The sequence below is a fragment of the Herpailurus yagouaroundi genome, unplaced genomic scaffold (assembly GCF_014898765.1).
Source record: "Herpailurus yagouaroundi ecotype Mexico unplaced genomic scaffold, PumYag 182, whole genome shotgun sequence".
Taxonomy (NCBI): Eukaryota; Metazoa; Chordata; class Mammalia; order Carnivora; family Felidae; genus Herpailurus; species Herpailurus yagouaroundi.
In genome coordinates, this window is record NW_024412413.1 from 434996 (window position 1) to 441129 (window position 6134).

Consider the following 6134-nt stretch of genomic DNA (forward strand, 5'->3'; position numbering starts at 1 on the left):
TCCTCCTCCCCGCCCCTCCCTCCTCCCCCTTCTCTGCCTCCTCCCTGTCCCTCTTCCACCCGGCTCTCCCCGCCCTCCCCCTCTCTCCGTCGGGGGCGGGGCCGCTGCTCCCGCGCGCTCCGGCCCCTCCTCGGCCACACAAAGGCCCGTCTCCATGGCAGCCGCGCGGGCCGGAGCGCAGCGCCGATCGCGGCCCGGGCGCCATCGAGCCTCGGCGGCGGACGTGCAGGTATCGCGGTGGGGGTAAGGGCCCACGGTGCGCCCGCGCGGGTCGGGGGGCTTCGCCGTTAGCGCCGCCCTGTCCCAGCCTGCGCGCCCTGGGCGCGGGGACCCGGGGCAGCTGCGGCTCCGCGGAGGGCGATCGGGCCTCGGCCGCCGTCCGTGTGTCCTCGGCTCTTCCAGGTGGCCGGGGAGGCCCGCGGCGCCGGGGGCGAGGGGGCTTGGCCCGGCCGAGGGCCCCCAGCCGGGCGCCGCGCCCTCTGGACCGCTCGGACCCTTTCTGGTTCCGGACCCTCCCTCCCCACCCAGGCCTCCCACCTCTCCAGCCACTGAGATCCGTGGGCAGGGCTGCAGTTGTCCCTGTTGTGCAAGAGCTCGGGACCCCCAGCCACCTGCCCCCACCCCGGCAGCAGTTCCGGGGTGTCTCAGCCCAGGCTTCCCCAGGGGAGTGACCGGCAGTCAGGGCTTGGCTGGGGGCGCCCCCCCCCCCCCCCCCCCCTCCCCACACACCCGCTGGGGCTGCTTTTGAGGAGGGCTTCGGCTGGGACCACCCTGTGAGCCCCCTGGTCTGTGCCTGGCCCCGGCAAGAAGGTTGGGAGCAAGCGTTCTGTCTTGGGACTAAGGGCAGCTTAGCACCGACCCCGGGTACCTGACGAGTCCTGGTGGCCCTGGGCCTGCTTGCGTCTCCACAGGGCCTGCTAAGGCCACTCCTGGTGTGCTTGATTGGAATAGTGTTTATTACTGAGAAAATCTCAGACTGTGGGGGGGGGGGGGAGCATACCCAGTCCCTGGGCCCTCCCCTCACCCTCTGACCCTACATTTCTGCTGCTTCCTCCTGCGGGAAGCCCTCCTGGATGGGCTTCTCCCCATCCCTCTGTGCTCAGGCTGATTGGCAGATTTCTGGGGTCCCTGAGCTCAAGGGCCCCGGAGTTTCCTGCCACGTCACGAAGGCTTCTCTTCCCAGCAACTTGGAAAAGGAAGGAAGGGGTCCATCTGTCCCCTCTGCCTGTGGCAGTGGACAGGACGGGGGCGGGGGCGTGAAGCAGGGCCCCAAAGCTAGTGGAATATCCTGGACCTTGGAGGATTTTCTAGCGCATGCCTGCTGTGGGAGAGCTCTCTCTTCCATTTCGAACTTAAGCCCCTGTGCCCTCCCCAAACCCAGGGCTGGGCCCTGTGAGAGCGGAGCGGTGCAGGTCGGCCCATGCCCAGATGTTATCCTGGTGTGTCCGGGAGAGGCCGTCTGAGAGTCTGAAAGTCGGACAGCTAGCACGAGCGGCCATCCCTCTGCCCTGAGGAGAGGGTCCCTAGGAGGGAAGGTCAAGCATTGGCCTGGCTGGGCCTGCTGGCTATTTTTTGTGGCATGTCAGCTTTCAGGAATTCCCAGAGGAGATTAAGGACAAACAGGTGGTCTCCACAGATGTGAACCTACCACCTCTTCCCACCGTGTCCCTGTGGGTGCCCACCTTGGTCTAAGGGGTGGGCCCCTCCAGGAGGGCCTGAGGTTTGGCCAGGGGTTCCTTGCCCCAGGAGGGGAGGGAGGTTACCGAGAAAAACAAGGGTTTGGAATGTGAGTCCCCCCTCCCCCGCCGGCTGCCTGCCAAGAAGGAATTATTTTGGATTATCCAGCCGTGTCCAGCCACCCAAGGGGGGAGGCCGCAGCCCTGCCGAGGGATCCACTTCCGGGGCTGAGGGTTGAGAGCCCTGGGAGGGAGGGACGGGCTAGTCTGGGCAGCTCCACCGCCTCCTGAGGCTGCTCAGACCGGTCGGGGGCGGGGTGGGAGGGGATGCGTCACCCTCGGGTTGGAGATTGCAGGCCCTGCCTAGCCGGCCTGGAGCCGACCCAGGCCCCTCCGAGGGAGGCCACAGGGCTGGAGGAGCCCCAGATCCTGTCCTTAAGGGCTTGGGGGAGGGGCCCAGCCGGGGGTCCCCCTTCAGCCCCAGAAGGCTTCGCACCGTGGCCTGAAGGCCTCTGAGGCCACTCTCCAGAGCTGGGTTCAGGGACACACCTTGGGTTACTCACACCTGGTGCTTCCCAGGGATGACGAGGAGCAGGTAGGGGCGTGACTTAGGCTGCTTAGGGTGCCGCACAGGGGTCTTCTCCGGCTGGCCCTCAGGCCACCTCCCTGTCCCCGCCCCCCAAGACCCACTGACCAGCCACTGACTGATGCACAGCCCCCTCGAAGCCCTTCTGACAGCCCAGCCTGCAGGTGAGGGGTTCCCCAGGTGAAGAGATACAAGCCATTCATGAGTGAGGAGCTCTCTGGGGCGCTGCCTCTGCTGTGTGGGCCCCCTGGCTCTGTGCCTGAGTGTGCCCCCAAGCTCTGTGCTCAGCAGCCCCTGTGGGGACCCCATTGGAGACACAGAGCTGGCAGCTTGGGCACAGAGCAGGAAGCCCAGGGTCCTGGCCCTAGCCCAGGCAAGTGGGGCAGAAGAGATTGGGTTGGAAAGCACTGGGGTGGGCTGGCAGCCTGGGGAGGGGTCCATATGGCCTATGCCTATCTTTCCCAAGAGGGCACGGTTGCAGGCACTTGAGCCATCCCAAGACCAAAACCACTCTGGGAACATGGCATCCTGTCCCCTGCCTTGTCCCCACATCCTGGGGCCAGAGCCAATGATCCCCCTGGGACGTTGGGTGTGGGTGTGGGTGTGGGTGCACCGGGGGAGAGGCTGTGGGTTCCAGCACCCTCCCATTTCGCCCCTTCTCAGATCTGAGCAGGGCCACGCTGAGGTGTGATGCCCTCTGCCACTGAGGGCTGTCTCCCGGTCACTTGCCTCAGTCCTTGCTGCAGCAACAGGTGCTCGTGGGCGGGGACATAAGCTTTTCTCCCCTGTCCGAGGAGGCTCCTCTGTCCAGAGCCTGCCTTGGACTCGGGTCTGGTCCGGGTAAGGCTGGGGACCAGAGGGTGGAGGAGGAGGTGAGCGGATCAGACCTCCTGGAACCGAAGCCCACGTGTGACCAGTTGGGGGGGCCGCAGTGTCCCTCCAGCCCCAACCTCTGAAGTAGTCGCAGGTTCATTGGGTCGGGTTCCTTGCTGAGGGTGGGGGCTGGGCAGAGTCCCTGCACCGGAGCCTAGTGGGAGTTTGTGTTTGGGGTGGGGCTGTGGGGTGGGGTGGGGTGGGGCCAGCCTGCAGCTAATTGTCTTTGGACTCAAATTACAGGCTGAGAGGGCGGGATCAGTGGCCTGTAATTGACTGGTGGGTGGGGGGACCTGTGGGGGGGGCCCTGCACCAGTGCTTCCCTTTTCTCTCCGTGGTCCTTGCACTCCCTTCCCCTCCATGGTTTCACATCTGACGGGCTCTGCTTCTCTCTGCCCAATGATAGGAGGACCTCGGCCCCTTCAGCTACCCCGGCAAGAACCCTGCCCTGTCCTGGCCTCCCCTGGCGGCCCCTGAACCAGGCCAGCACACAGCTCACCCTGCCTCATCTCGGCCAGAGCATTTGAAGGGCTGGGCCTGGCCTCTGCTGCCCTGCCTCCAGGTCCCACCCAAGTGGGTCTGCGTTCTTCTGCTCTGTGGTTGATTCACACTCTTGTGACAATGACTGGACCTGGGCTCTGGAGGGAGCCTGGCGCAGCCATGGTTGGCAATGGGGGCCGTTTGTGGGGACACCCCCAGGGCAGTCCCGGACTTGGAGCTGGGGTTCTCTTTCCCACTTTGTTACTGTCTGTGGTCTCCCCACCCAACCTTTCAGGCATAGAGACTGGATCACTCACTGCTGCCTCCCGCTGTGGCTGGGGGCTAGTCCACCTGAGTGCCTGGTATGTCAGTGTGCTGGGCACAGGAGGGTCTCACCCTGGGCTGGGATCGGGGACATCTGGGCTCAGGGCCTGGCTCAGTGCCCACATCCTTGTCCTCAGATGACATGATGCCCACCAGTTCCCCATCCTTGTGCTAGGCGGGTCCTGGCCCGAGTGCTGCGGGGAAGGAGAGGGAAGCCTTTTGGGTGCAGCCTGGGTTCTGGCCTTAGCTCTGCCATCAGCGTGGCCCTGGACACATCACTTTCTGGTGCAGGGACCAAACCCCCGGCCCCTCCTCAGGAAAAGCAAGAAAGAGAATCAGGGTTGATGTCGGTCTTTCAGGAGGCCACCTGTGTCAACAGAGCAGCCGGGCAGGGGTGTTGGCCTTCTCCTCTGGCCTGTGTCCCCTGAGCCAGCATGCCACCTATGTAGACCCTAGGCCTTACTGGGGGGTGTACTGGCTCCCCTCCTGGCATACCAGCCCCAAGCTGAGGCAGTTCTGGGGTCCTGAAAGGCCATAGCAGGCAGCATGGGTGACAGGGGAAGAGGGTGTTCTCCCTGCTGGGAGGAAGTATGCTGGGCAGAGGTCTGGTGCAAGGGAGCCTGTGGCACTTGTGTGGTTCAGAGGCCGCGAGGGGGCAGTTGGACAGCATGGGGGTGACCTGGGTGGTATGGGGGCCCAGCTATAAAGCGGTGGGTTTGAAGGCCAGTAAGAGGTCGGGGCTCTGGGCCGCATGTGGATTCTAGCCCTTTCTGTGTATGGGGCTGCCCCCACCTTTCCTGCACATGGTCCCACCCTGAAGGCCAGCTCTAGGCCTGCCCAGCTCTGCCAGCCCTCTTGGCCCCTCTGGGCATCCTGGGCTAAGCCAGTGCTGGGCCTGCCCAAGACCCTTCCCACACACAGCCTCTCACAGCCCAAGAGCCCAGGTCTGGGGAACTTCCCACGGGCTCTTTGTCCTGGGGATGCTGTGTGGGTGTTGGGGAAGGACCCCTGCTGGCATCACAGACGTGTGTGCCTGCACATGTGTGGTCACGTGTGTGAGCGGTGGCTGGTTTGCCGGCTTGGCACAGTGCCCCAGGCTAATTGTGGGGTTCCGTAGTGATAGAGGAGGCGGGGCTGGGGTGACCGCCGAGGCGCTGACAGACTGATGGGGAGATTATAGGCCTTGCTTGCTCCTCACTTGCTCAGGCCCTCACCCGTCCGCCCCCCACGCCCACTCCCGCCTCCTGCACGGCGGCCCAGGAAGGGGGCTCTGGGTGGGGGCTGGTCCTGGGCCATGTGCAGCTGCCGTGAGCCTCAGGCTGTTGTGGCCTGCAGCATCCAGTCAGCTGTGAGGTGAGCCTGCAGAGGGGAGATGGTGAGGCAGGCAGGCAGGGAGGTGCTGGTGTGCAGGGAGGCCAAACATGAGAATCAGTGGTTCACGCCTGCCACTGAGGCCCAAGTGCCCACAGGACTGCCCTTAGCCTCTCCTAGCTTGGATGTGGGGGCTCAGGGACCCAGCTACAGGGGCCCTTCCGCAGCTGTCTGAACTGCTCTTACCTGGGTGGTGGCTGGAGGCCCTGCACCCTCAGCTGGCCCCTGCCCATCTCTCACCCCCGCGTCGTCTCCCTCAATTAGACCATAAGGCTACCCACTGGGGAGGTTATCTCAGGACCTAAGGGCCAGGCCCATCCTTGTCATCTATTTGTGTATTGACTGAGGCCACTGTGCCGACTCATTCCTGGGTCCCCGGCACACAGGAAGCTGTCAGGGGCTTTGGGCTGAGCAGATGGGACAGGCCAGTGGGCCCAGGTTGGGGTTTCCCAGGAGCACAGGGATGTGAGTGGAGGGTGTTGAGCTGTGGAGCGTTCTGATGCAGAACTGCTGTGCAGAGGAGGAACCTGGGGGTGAGGCCAGAGTGAGGAGACCTGTGTGGGGCTCAAGCACGTCCTGGTGTGACACAGTGGTGGATAGGACCCAGGAGGGGTGGTTAGGGTGGAAGGGACAGGTCTTACAGCAGCGGTGGGGGCAGCGGGTGGCCAGCATCAGAACCTAACAAATCCTACCTCTGTCCCAGGAGGCCACTGCCTGCAGGCAGGGTCCCTGCAGGATAATTTATTTTCCTGTGTTCTCAGCCATTTCTTTTCCTTCCTTCCTTCCTTCCTTCCTTCCTTCCTTCCTTCCTTCCTTCCTTCCTT

At 64.2% G+C, this 6134-nt stretch overlaps 1 protein-coding gene across 2 annotated transcripts in view; it reads left to right on the forward strand.

The window, feature by feature from the left end:
• The first annotated feature begins 102 nt into the window (after positions 1-102).
• Positions 103-6134, forward strand: part of PLXNB2 (plexin B2) — a 29135-nt gene continuing 23103 nt past the window's right edge. The window contains exon 1 of one of the 2 annotated variants that reach the window (XM_040490472.1): positions 103-229. The gene's annotated coding sequence lies outside the window, so the exon portion shown is untranslated. The remainder of the gene's footprint in view (positions 230-6134) is intronic. The other variant, XM_040490474.1, reaches the window with a different exon arrangement.